The sequence below is a fragment of the Eurosta solidaginis genome, chromosome X (genome assembly GCF_040869045.1).
Source record: "Eurosta solidaginis isolate ZX-2024a chromosome X, ASM4086904v1, whole genome shotgun sequence".
In the NCBI taxonomy this organism is placed as follows: domain Eukaryota; kingdom Metazoa; phylum Arthropoda; class Insecta; order Diptera; family Tephritidae; genus Eurosta; species Eurosta solidaginis.
Genome location: NC_090324.1, coordinates 151,780,245 through 151,793,982, shown reverse-complemented (window position 1 = coordinate 151,793,982; position 13,738 = coordinate 151,780,245). Strand labels below are relative to the sequence as shown.

The following is a 13,738-nucleotide window of genomic DNA, read 5'->3' as shown; positions in this document are numbered from 1 at the left end:
ATGAAACAGATACGGATAGAGATTTAACATGCAAATGCAACAACAATGTGATCCATATGGTTCACACTGTTGTTGCATTTGCATGTTAAAGCTCTATCCGTATCTGGCTCATATACAATTGGAACACGAGGATTATGTCAAACTAAGGCCAGTGTTGTTTCTTGTGTAACAAATTAGTGGGAAACTTTTGCGTTGCCAATTTGCTGATCCAAATTTGGCTCGCAAAGACCAAATGTTAAATCACGAGCTAATTTATAATGGTAATTCAATGATGTGTGATTTATTTTCACAGTTGGGCTTAATCTAACAAAGATATTTTAATTATTCAATAATTAATAATGTGTTGATTCAACAAAATTCATATTTACAATGTAAAGAGATACTTATTTGATACTTATATATATGTAGTTGATTCGGATCCCGTGCGGCTACGGGAGATGCTCCGTCTTGTGGTTGATTGAAAAACGAGAAGAAGAAGGATGTGGAAAAGCGCCCAGCGCTTATATAGCCTTTTGTACATTGGAAGCCCGTTCCAATGAATTGTCAAATAGTAACGAGTGCTTGCAGGGATGCATTCTGCACATACTTGTGATTTCTGTGGGGAAAACTGCGGGAACGTGAGTCACCACAATACTCATAGACTCTTCACAAGAGCGCGAGTCATAGAAAAGTGGTTTAAGTGGAGCAACTCACTTAAACACACCCTTTCTTTCTTTCCTTCTTTCTCTATGTGCTCCTTTATTCCTTTTACAGTTACTCGCTTATTGAACTATGTATGTATCTTGAAATTTATTGTAAAGTTCAAATAACTTGTAGATTTAAGTTATTTATCCCTAATCGTTAATCTTAAGAAAATATTGTATCATACTTGTATCTTAATAAATAATAATAATAATCTAAATAAGTGCAACACTTCTTTATTTTGTATTACGGTGTTCTTGACACTTTTGCTTACGTGTTTATACAAATATTACTTGAAAAAACTTCACAATCAATTTTGCTTCCAAAAAGATACGAATTTAAAGATTTATTAAGGCTCTTTTGTTTTATAAAATTTTACCTTGTTTTCTTTTGTTAAATTTTATGACGTTTTGAAATTGTTCATTACAGAACAAATGTTTTTCGCCGTAAGTAATCAAAATTTTCAAAACCAATTAAAAATTAGTGACAGTGAAAAAAGTTCACAGCGTGATCAGGCTGAGCTATTAATTCAATTTTTTAGTGAACATTTCTAGCTAAACAATTTGGCAACTTTCTAGTTTATCTGCGAATTGAATCTTAAATATAATACTAATAAAATTTTCACCTGATATACATAATGATTCCAATTTAAGTAGTTTTGGCCTGTCTTGCGCTTTCAATGAAATAAAATAAATTGTGTGCCTTAATAATTAGAAAAACTCCAATTAATACCCTTCAATTCATCTCGGAGCCCTCGATATGAATCAGAAATATGTGAAAAATATGAGCCTCAGAAATATGATCATATAGTTTTTTTTATGACTTCGAAGCAGATATTCATATTTTATTCAGGAAAATTTCTCATTCAAATTAAATTTGAATATGGGAAAGTCATGGCTAACGGACGCGACATTCGCTTGTACTAAAACCTGCATGAAAAGGAATATGATTGGATAGCCCTCCTACTATGCTTCATTCTTTAAAATTTTGTTAATGCTTGTGAAAGTATGCGAAACTTACCGAAGCTAAGGCGGAATTTTGCATTCCTGAAGTGGGAGACTTAAGATTAAAGAAAACTCTATGCCCGTGGATTACCGAAATTTGTAATATCTTTTTAAAACGCAGGATATATGCTTAAGTACTGACGCGACATAACGGACGCGGCAATTTTTTCCCAATGTAAAGTACTATATGAGATTGAGAATATATTCTTTGCAGACATACCTCAAAATCCGGGATTAGGGGCCAAAAGCCCCCTTTTCATAGCCGGAGAAACACACGGGTATATAACTTTCCATCTGTTTATTCTTCGTTTATTCTTCAGGTCGTTCAATAGAGTTGGTCTTTGTGCCTCTAACTATGTATAAATGTTAGTTTTATTGTCAGATATCTAAGAAACAGTACAAAATAACCCAACAACTTGAACTTTTGCACTTTTGCTAACTGCTTCTTTGCTTTTTTGCTTGTAACTATGTACAAAAAAGTATTAACTAAGAGGCCATAAATAATTTTTCTTTCAAAAACTCATGAAATCCATTGAAATTTGGTTGAGATATTCCCATTTGACCATTTCCAGTCGCAAAATCTTTATTTTTTCAAGCAAATAAGATTCAAAAGAAAAATTGAAGGTGGTTTTTATTGCGTTCTTATATGTTTTCATATGAACCAATAAAAGCTAAATAAGTCTTTAAAATTCGTACTTTGTTGGAACCAGAACTGATTTTAGATTTTCACCAAGTAATACCTTGTATACCAACGTAAGCAAAACAAGTAAAGGTGTCTAAGTTCGGGTGTAACTGAACATTATATACTCAGTGTGAACTTTAATTGTACATTTCATTTTAGACAAATTACTTTTCTACATAACACATGGCACCGCCCGTTTAAAAAAAAAATGTCTCCCCATACGACCCTTTTAAAAATCTTTTATATAAAAGTGGGCGTGGTCTTTAACCGATCTCGTCCATTTTTTTAGAAATATTTCCTGCTATAGGGAAAATTTGTGTACCCAATTTTATTACGATCCGTTAATTTTTCTTCGAGTTTTGAATCCCGAAACATTGAAAATTGCTTAGACAAAAAAGTGGCGGTGCCACACCCATTTTTAAAAATTTTAGTGTTTTCCTATTTAAATATATAACTCAATTTAGAAAGTAAAATTCTATTGGTACAAAGCTCTTTTTCTCTAAGATATAGCTTATTATTTTCGCCTACGGCCCATTTTTTTAAATTTGAAGTTTTTCCAATTTATTGTTATAAATCAACTTGGGAAATGAAATACCATTGACATAAAGCTCTTTTTTCGAAGATACAACTTATTTTATTCGTCCACGACCCTTTTAAAAATCTTTTATATAAAAGTGGGCGTAGTCCTTAACCGATTTCGTTAATTTTTCTTCAAAGCATCCCTTATAGCAAAGGCAACCTCTCTGCCGAATTTTGATACGATAGGTTTAACGATTTTTGATTTATTAGTAATAATATTTGTAAAATTGATTTTATTACAAGTGGGCGGTGCCACGCCCATTTTAAACAAATTTCTAAAATTTTTATCAAGAGTCTGAATATCAGTCAACACGTCAAATTTCAACATTCTAGGTGTATTATTTACTAAGTAATCAGGGTTTTTGTGTTTTCCAAATTTTATGTATATAAAAAGTGGGCGTGGTTATCATCCGATTTCGCTAATTTTCAATACCAATCTATTCTGGGTCCAGATAAGCCCGTGTACTAAACTTGGTGAAGATATCTCAATATTTACTCAAGTTATCGTGTTAACGGACAGACGGACGGACGCACATGGCTCAATAAATTTTTTTTTCGATACTGATGATTTTGATGTATGGAAGTCTATATCTATCTCGATTCCTTTATACCTGTACAACCAACCGTTATCCAATCAAAGTTAATATACTCTGTGTGCAAAGCACGCTGAATATAAAAAGAAACCCAAACTCACAAAACCTATGAAGCCTATCTTAGAAATAATGTTTCTCTGTCCAGGATAAAGGAAACATTAAAGTATGTTATTTCCACGTCATACATATATTTTACCTTTAATCCCTAGTGATAAAAATTAAGTGTGATCATTTTTGATTTTCGTGGTTCGTGGTGGACCTAATTTGAGATTCGCCCATATAATCATAACGTTTCTTGCTGTTCCCTTTGTGAATTTGTATGGACGCTTTTTCCTGCATTGACGCTTCGCCCAATCATTTCTAAGTTATCCGCATATTAATATTGTATGTAAGTATTATTGACTGTTTTGGTTGGTATGTCGAGCCTTCGCATGTCTTCTATAGAAAATAATAATTTTCTATTTAATTTTGATTAATATATTTAAAACTTTACTTTTTAAAAGATATTATTGATGACTTCAAATATTTTCATTTTTTGATAATTAAAAATAAATAATCTAATAATAATAAATTTAAAATATAACAAGCATATTTGTTACAAGTAGATAACTCTACATATACTCACACTACATCTTTGATTAGCGCTGACGTCGCTATGCCCGACCTTTAAGGAATTCAATTCTAAATAGCATACTTTCCAACAAAGCTTACCAATATGCTACCACGTTTTAAAAGCGTCAAAAATCTGACCCGAACAGGTTAATTAATCCTTATCACTTAGTAAAGCATACAAATGACTCCGAAAAGAGTAATATAGGAGGTAAATTATGAGCTGTTTATGAGTCTAACAGGAGTTTAAGAAACTCATATTTGGGTTCACCTAATGTAAAAATTAAGGCTCATATCGACCATTAATTAGAAGTGAATACACCCATTTTTGGCTGTTAAATGACTTCATAATGAGAATTGGGTGTCTTTAATGACACTTTTTTCACTCCTAACGTTTGCAAGGTATTTAAAAATTGCATCTAATAGTTTGTGCAATAATATACCCAATTAAGTAATAGAATAATACTGATAACATAAAACTTAAAGTAAAAGAGTTTTTTGTTTCCAGTATCTGGCAGTTTTGGCAAAACCGTTTGAAACCGGTTTCGCCGCCTTAAAAGGGTTTTGTGTTCTTTATTTTGCACACTAAAATGACGGTTTTAGGTTTCGGTTACGCAAAATGAAACGCTCTGAAACGGCTATGGTTTCGGTTTCATTCCGTAATTTCAAAATGTTAACATTTTATGTTGCATAGAGAGCTGCTTCGACCGTTTTTGGTAATAAAACAAAAATTTATTGTTTTTTCATACCTACGCGTTTCGACGCGACAGTGCCATTCTCAGGGTATTCTATTTTTGTTAACAATAAACATGAAAAATAGCAATTAGTTATAAACACATTCAATAATTTTCTCTCAATACAATATTTTTTCATTGCATGTTGACTCACCATGTATATATGCAGCTAAATCCGAAAGTTTATCCTTACTTTGTATATGATTTTCTTACATCAAACAAACATTAATACATATAACATTTATAACACCAGCACATTGAACATTAAGTTATTTAAAAATATATCACAGTTCTTTTCCTTTTAATCGTCAAGCTTATTAATTTGTATTACTTTATCACCGCAGTATATGCACTATTTGTGTTGTTTATATCTTCTTTGAAGTTTATGACGTTTCTAAGCTGTTGTTTTATACGTAAAGTTTCCAGTGTTAGTCGTCGTTTTTCTTTTCGCTCTATGTCCAATATTCTAGCGTTGGTGAAATCAGCTGTGTGATTGTTGCTTGTCAGGTGTTTTACAAGTGCTGTTGTATCCTTTTTTTTTGCGTCCATTTCATGTTCATGTAGTCTTATACAAAACGCTCTTTTTGTAGTGCCAAGGTAGCTCTTGTTGCATTCGGCATTTTCATTGCCTTTACACTTAATCTCATATACCACATTATTCTGATCTTCTTTTTGAATTCTATCTTTAGTTTTTGTAAATATTTTGTTTAGCGTGCTATGTGGTTTGTGAGCATAACTTATGTTTTCATTTTCTAAAATTTTTTTAGTGTTTGATTGTTTGTCAAACCTGGTACGTATGTAACGCTTATATATTTTTTGTTGTTGAATTCTCTTGCTGTGTATTTTTGTTGTTATTCGAACTTTTAACATTATTTGTTGTTGTTTCCATGAGCCGTTTTACGAGTGCAGCCGGGTAGCTGTTTTTGAAAAGAATATTTCTTATTTTTTCATTGTTTTCTGCTGTAAATTCATTGTCGCTTAGAATCTTAATTTTCCGAATTAGGCTAATAACAGTATTTGTTTTTGTTTCCATGGATGGTTTGAGTGGTAGTTTATTATTCTGCCCGATGCAATAGTTTTCGCATACCAATTCAATGCAATCTTTCTATTTCTCCGATGTATCTCCACGTCTAGGAAGGCAATCATGTTATTTTTCTCTTCTTCTTTCGTAAACTGTAGTTTGGTATGCTGCGCGTTTAAAGTGTTCAGTATGTCTTCCACGTCCTTTGTCTTTACTATTGCAAATATATCGCCTACATATTTTTTTATGTATTTGATAAGTATGTTTTTGCCTTTCAATTCAGCTAAGCTACGTAAGGCGCAATAACCTCCGAAGAGATCTAAGGCCGAGCTTCTCTTCCAATTTGCGTCGTGCTCCTATTTTTTTTTTTTTTTCTTACATATTGGCGGGATGGGACCTACTTATTTAATGCCGACTCCGAACGGCATCTACAAGGCAGATAAGTTTTCACTGAGAGCTTTTCATGGCAGAAATACACTCGGAGTGCTTGCCAAACACTGCTGAGGGCGACCCCGCCTAGAAACATTTTCTTCTATTTGAAAAAACTTGTTTCTAGAGTTTTTGATGTTGCTTTTTCCAGGGCGTGAACCCAGGATATTTGGTGTGGTAGGCGGAGCATGCTACCATCACACCACGGCGGCCACCAAAAAATAAGATAGTTGTTGTCCTGAAGACAAAATTCAAGGATTTTCTGGAATTGCTTTCTTTCAATATTTGTATGTTCTTCTAATTTATTCCATTTTTAAATGATAGTACGTATGGCTGGGTGTATTGGAATGTTGGTGAATAAGGATATGACGTCAAAAGAGATTAGAATTTCGTCGTCTACAATTTGAATATTCTCTATTTGATTTCTAAGTTGGAAAGAGTTTTTTAGGTTGTAATCTTCCGACATTAAAATATTTCCAATATATTTGGATAAACTGAAACAAGGTACGTTCGTGGACGAGGAAATTGGTCTAAGAGGTAAGTTTGGTTTATGTATCTTGGGAAGTTCGTACAGTCTCAATGCGTTGGCGGCTGATGATGTTAATTTGTTTAAACAGGTTATTTATAATTAGATTATTTTTCCGCAATAACTTTTGGGTGGGATCACTTCTTTTAATTTTGTACGTTTGTTTGTCATTTAACAACTGCCCCATTTTTTGTCCATAATCTTTTTCATACATTAGTACAGTTTTGTTGCCTTTGTCTGCGTTCGTTACTATTATGTCATGTTTGTGTTGGTTAATGAATTTTTGGGTGTCGGCATATATCTTTAGTATAAATTTTTCCTTCGCACTGTTTCTGAGTTTATTTTGGTATGTGTTGATTTTTGCAGCGAGATTACTCCTTGCCATATCTTTTTCTCTTTCATCCTCAATTTCTTGTATCCGGAAGATTCTTGTAGTGTCGGAAGATTACAACCCAAAAATCTCTTTCCAACTTAGAAATCAAATAGAGAATATTCAAATTCTAGACGACGAAATTCTAATCTCTTTTGACATCATATCCTTATTCACCAACATTCATACGTACTATCATACAAAAATGGAATAAATTAGAAGAACATACAAATATTGAAAGAAAGCAATTCCACAAAATTCTTGACTTTTGTTTTCAGGACAGCAACTATTTTACATATAATAATACTTTTTACCATCAAATTTATGGCATGCCCATGGGTAACCCATTATCCCCAACGATAGCTGATATCGTACTTGACAAAATTTTGGACGACAGCTTAGCTGAATTGAAAGGCGAAAACATACATATTGTAACGAATTTACTTGCAATTCCCCTTATTTGCAATCTTATGCTAACGTTCGTATCGCTAAACTGTTGCATAAATAACTCCAATATTGAATAATGGAAAAATAGCCTTTATTAAAGTACTTCACAATAACACTTATACTTTGCAACTAGCTTGCTTAATAACCAAACTGACTGATAGCTTAAATGAAACTGATCTATTGCCCGACAGGTAGCGTGCTTAACTGAAACTGCCCATAGCGCCTCTACCGCTGATGCTTTTATACTCTGTGATTTCCTCGTGGCATCTTCTAGGTGCTTCCAGAATTTACTTAGTTATAAATTTCTCAGCTACAACTACAGATGTATAATTTTTATAGCTTCTCTCATACCCCATGCGCTTGTATGTGTGAGTGACACTTCGGCAATCACAGTTGCACACCTTTAGGAGCATTTCAGATAAGATATCTGCATGTGCTTGTGCATTGCTCTCAGCTGCGTGTACCTACATATGTGTAGACATAATGATTGATTCATTTATGTTGATACATAATGATTGATCTATGGATGTGCATGTAAGGCGCTGCTTAGCAACGGCTTAGAGATGGCAGCATCCCTTAGTTTTGCTAATATTCGATACACTGCCCTCCACCTAAGTCTGATCGTCCCGATCAGATAAATCTCTCGATCTAAACGCTGCTAGCATCTCCAAATGAACCACCCTTCTACTTCGTGGTTTCCCAATTGGTTGTATGCGGTAGATGACATCACTGATCCTCTTCACAACTCTGTACGGGCCTTCCCAGCTGTACCGATATTTGGATGGAACACCTTTCCGCCGGTGAGGGTTGTATAGCAGTACCAAATCTTCCTCAAAGAAACCTTCCGAATTAAAGTTTTTGTCATACCTGTGTTTCATCTTACTTCTCATTACCCTGGGCCGTTCCCTCACACTCTGTTGCTTGGCCAATGAAGAAGTACTTCGCAGAGCTTGATCCTGACGGATTGACTTTGCATCATCAGTATCGTCTTGACGTTTCACAACAGTAGTGCGCGCTGGTTTAAAACCACCCTGGTCAAATATGTTCGCGTGCTTTAGGAGCAGTTGTTTTGCCTTATTCTGATAGGCTTCCTCTAGTCCCTGCGTCCATGCCGTGATGTCATTTGAAAGATCATTATTACTAGATGAAACGTGTTCCTGGAGCTGTTCACAGTTTATAACTACTTCAGCCTCTTGGCATCTTCCCAAAATAACTCCTTTGGTCAAATTAAATAATGACTTGAACTCATTGAGTACTCTTACCGGAATACGTCCATCTTTTTTTGTCATAGCCAGGGTTTTTCCTACAAGTATGTTCAGTGCGGATTTGTTTGCTGTTTCGACAACCCACAATATGTTTGTCCCACAATCTCCATCAAACCTTTGCCCAGATGACTGCTTAGGATTTTGGTGGTATTTGCTGACTCTCTTCCACCAGCACTCGTTTACTGCTGTAGCCTCTCTCGTAGGCGAAATTAAGCGGCATATCCATGTTCTTATATCGCATCGTCTTGCTTTGCATATCGATCTTGATGCCTTGATTGATTAAGAAGTCCACTCTAATTATGATTTCATCAAGAATATCTGCCACTAAAAAATTGTGTAGTACCGCGACTTTCCCAATTGCTACTTCAGATTCTACTTCTCCAATTACCTGGGTGTCCTCTCCCGTGACTGTACGTAATCTTGCTCCAAGCAATGGTCTTATCTTTTTGTTGACTAAATCCGCTCGAATGATGGAATGAGATGCGCCCGTATCTACAGTCAGTAAACGTTCCTTTCCATCCACATGTCCTCCAACAGTAAGATTGCTCGATCTACTTCCAATCTGCGAGATAGAGATTATGGGGCATTCAATTGCGGGAGCCAGCTGTCGCCCCTTGCCGCTGACTCGATTTAGTTTAACGATTGAGTGGTCTTGGAGATTTGCTCATCTCCTTCTACTCTGCGTTTACGACCACCCACATTGTTGGAACTGTTAGGGTTCGTACTGCAACAACGTGCAATGTGCCCTGGCTTTCCACACTTAAAGCATTTGACGGCACCATGGTTTTTATGTAGCGTTCATTTTAATGCTTCCAAAATTGTGTCTACCCAGTCTGGCCTTTCCACTTCCACGCGATGAGCTTTGTATGCGGGCTTACTCAAAAGTGAGGCTGTATCCTGGGTCAGTGCATGCGATACCGTTTCAGAAAATGTTAGTTTTGGATTCGCATATGTAGCCCGCTTCGTTTCCACATCTCGTGTGCCATTTATGAAACTCTGGATTTTTACCCTTTCAGTGTATTCCACGGGTGCGTCCGCATTTACAAGATGAGCCAATCTTTCAATATCTGAAGAAAACTTCTGCAATGTCTCATTTGCTTTTTGGTAGCGATTTTGTAACTCAATTTAAAATATCTGTTTTTATGCTCGCTTCCATAACGTCGTTCTACAGCAGCCATCAATGCTTCATAGTTGTTCCGCTCTCCTTCGGGAATCGTCTGTAGGATTTCGGCTGCTGGCCCCTTCAATGCCACGAACAGTGCAGCAACTTTATCTTCCGCATTCCAGTTGTTCACTGCTGCGGTCTTCTCAAACTGTAGCTTGAAGACCTGGAAAGGAACAGAACCGTCAAAGGATGGTGTCTTTACCTTCGGATTGCTTGCTGAAACAGCTGGGCGATTTAGTTGTAACTGCTCCATACGACCATCCAAATCATCGACTTCTGCCTGGAATTGAGCGATTTTTGCATCCTGCGCTTCCAGTTTTGATGATACGCTTGCTTCCTGTTCTGACAGTTGCGAAGATATGCGCGATTCTTGTGCTTTCAACTGCACGCTATACGTGTCTCCTGTGATTCCAGTTGGGATGCTATACTTGTCTTTTGTTCTTCCAGTTGAGCTGCCAGTTGAGATCTTATATCTGTCTTTTGCGATTCCAGTTGAGATGATATTTGCGATGACATTTCTGAAATACGTGCCTCCTGTGCTTCCATCTTGGATGTTAAACGTGTCTCTTGCGATTCCAGCTGAGATGCCATATATATCTTCTGTTCTGCCAGTTGAGATGATACTCTCGTTGTTTGAGCAGATATTGCAGTTTAACTTATGTTCAAGTCTGTGCTCGTAACTGTCTGCAGTGTTTCTTCCATTTTTGTTGTTTCCTCGCCATCAAGATGAAAGTCATACTCTTCCACGTCAATTCCTGCTAAAGCATTGCCTGTCGTAGTCGTTCCTGAAGTTCTAGTTTAATACCAATTGTATTCAATCTACGGCTCTCCAACTCCTTCTTCAGTTGCTGGATCTTCAATTCACTTAACTTTGGCAATTCTAAGTTGTATTCGAAGTCTTCGGAATTTATTCAACAATTCCTCCTCTGACACCAATTGTAACGAAGTTACTTGCAATTTCCCTTATTTGCAATCTTCTGCTAAGTTCGAATCACTAAACTGTTGAATAAATAACTCCAATATTGAATAATGGAAAAATGGCCTTTATTAAAATACTTCACAATAACAGTTATACTTTGCAACTAGCTTGCTCAATAACCAAACTGACTGATAGCTTAAATGAAACTGATCTATTGCCCGACAGATAGCGTGCTTAACTGAAACTGCCCATAGCGCTTCTACCGCTGATGCTTTTATACTCTGCGTTTTCCTCGTGGCACCTTCTAGGCGCTTCCAGAATTTACTTAGTTAGTTATAAATTTCTCAGCTACAACTACAGATGTATAATTTTTATAGCTTCTCTCATACCCCATGCGCTTGTATGTGTGAGCGACACTTCTACAATCACAATTGCATACTTTTAGGAGCATTTCAGATAAGATATCTGCATGTGCTTGTGCGTTGCTCTCAGCTGCGTGTACGTACATATGTGTAGACATAATAATTGATTCGTTTATGTAGATACTTAATGGTTGATCTATGGATGTGCATGCAAGGTGTTGCTTAGCATCGGCTTAGAGATGGCAGCATCCCTTAGTTCTGCTTATATTCGTAACAATATCAAATACATAAAAAAATATGTAGATGACATATTTGCAATAGTAAAGACAAAGGACGTGGAAGACATACTGAACACTTTAAACGCGCAGCATACTACCTTCCTAGATGTGGAGATACATCGGAGAAATAGAAAGATTGCATTGAATTGGTATGCGAAAACTATTGCATCGGGCAGAATAATAAACTACCACTCAAATTATCCATGGAACAAAAAAAAAATACTGTTATTAGCCTAATTCGAAAAATTAAGATTCTAAGCGACAATGAATTTACAGCAGAAAACAATGAAAAAATAAGAAATATTCTTTTCAAAAACAGCTACCCGGCAGCACTCGTAAAACGGCTAATGGAAACAACAAGAAATAATATTAAAAGTTGGAATAACAACAAAAATACATAGCAAGAGAATTCAACAACAAAAAAATATATAGGCGTTACATACGTACCAGGGTTGACAAACAATCAAACACTCAAAACAATTGTAGAAAAGGGAAACATAAGTTATGCTCACAAACCACATAGCACGCTAAACAAAATATTTACAAAAACTAAAGATAGAATTCAAAAAGAATGTCAGAATAATGTGGTATATGAAATTAAGTGTAAAGGCAACGAAAATGCCGAATGCAACAAGAGCTACGTTGGCACTACAAAAAGAGAGTTGAGTATAAGGCTACATGAACATGAAATGGACGCCAGAAATAAAAAGGATACAACAGCACTTGCAAAAGACCTGACAAGCAACAATCACACAGCTGATTTCACCAACGCTAGAATATTGTACATAGAGCGAAAAGAAAAGCGACGACTAACACTGGAAACCTTACGTATACAACAACAGCTGAGAAAACGTCAGAAACTTCAAAGAAGATATAAACAACACAAATGGTGCAGATACTGCGGTGATAAAATAATACAAATTAATAAGCTTGACGATTAAAAGGGAAAAGAACTGTGATATATTTTTAAATAACTTAATGTTCAATGTGCTGGTGTTATAAATGTTATATGTATTAATGTTTGTTTGATGTAAGAAAATCATGTACAGAGTAAGGACAAACTTACGGATTTAGCTATATACATATTGTTACGAATATTAACAACACTAAGGGGTACTGCCATCTCTAAGCCGATGCTAAAACAGTGACTTGCATGCACACCCATAAATCAATCATTATGTATTTTTTTTGACTGACTGACTGATTGATTGATTTATTTCAAATTCTTTTACAATTTTACATATACTATGATATAACCCGCGAAGTTATTATGTTTGTCTGCAGGTTTATAAAATACATATTTAACGAACATATTTTCTTATACTGACATTATTTCATACATAAGTAAGGCGGTGTTGTGATCTTAAATATTATGCGCGTACAAATTTATTTTAAAAGCGAAGAGACATAAATTTAGATTTTTTAAATATAAATATTACTAGTTGGGGAACTTGTTACAGTAAACTTTTAATATAAGTTTTTATGAGATTTTTTCTTTTCAACGAGTTGGGTAGACTAGTAAGTTCAATTGGCAGTTCATTAAGAAGGGATGGAACCAATACTGGTAGTGAGTTCTTAGTATAGTTATTTGAAAACTTTGGTACTACTAGCCGATTCTGTAAACGTCTCCTAGTGCCATGATTGTGAGCAATTGGAACTTTAAGCTTGTCTTCGTCACATTCTACACAAACGAATCAATAAATTATGTCTACACATATGTACGTACACGCAGGGAGAAACAGTGCACAAACACATGCATATATTTTATCTGAGATGCTCCCGAAAGTATGCAGTTGTAATTGTGGAAGTGTCGCTCACAAATACGCGCGCATATTAGAAGCTACACACGTGCATCTGTAGTTATAATTATATGGCAGTAACTAAGTAAATTCTAGAAAAGCCTAGCAATATGCAACGAGGAAATCAGACAGCATAAAAAGCGACAAGAGTAGAGGCGAGAGATCAGTTTCATTTAAGCTATCAGTCAGTTTGGTTATTAAGCAAGCTAGTTGCAAAGTATAAGTGTTATTGTGAAGTACTTTAATAAAGGCCATTTTTCCATTATTCAATATTG

General features: G+C 35.4%; 1 protein-coding gene across 17 annotated transcripts in view; it reads right to left on the bottom strand.

Moving 5' to 3' along the window:
* rho-5 (rhomboid-5) overlaps nucleotides 1-13,738 on the bottom strand; it is a 1,371,034-nt gene that overhangs the window by 1,210,534 nt on the left and 146,762 nt on the right. The window lies entirely within an intron of this gene.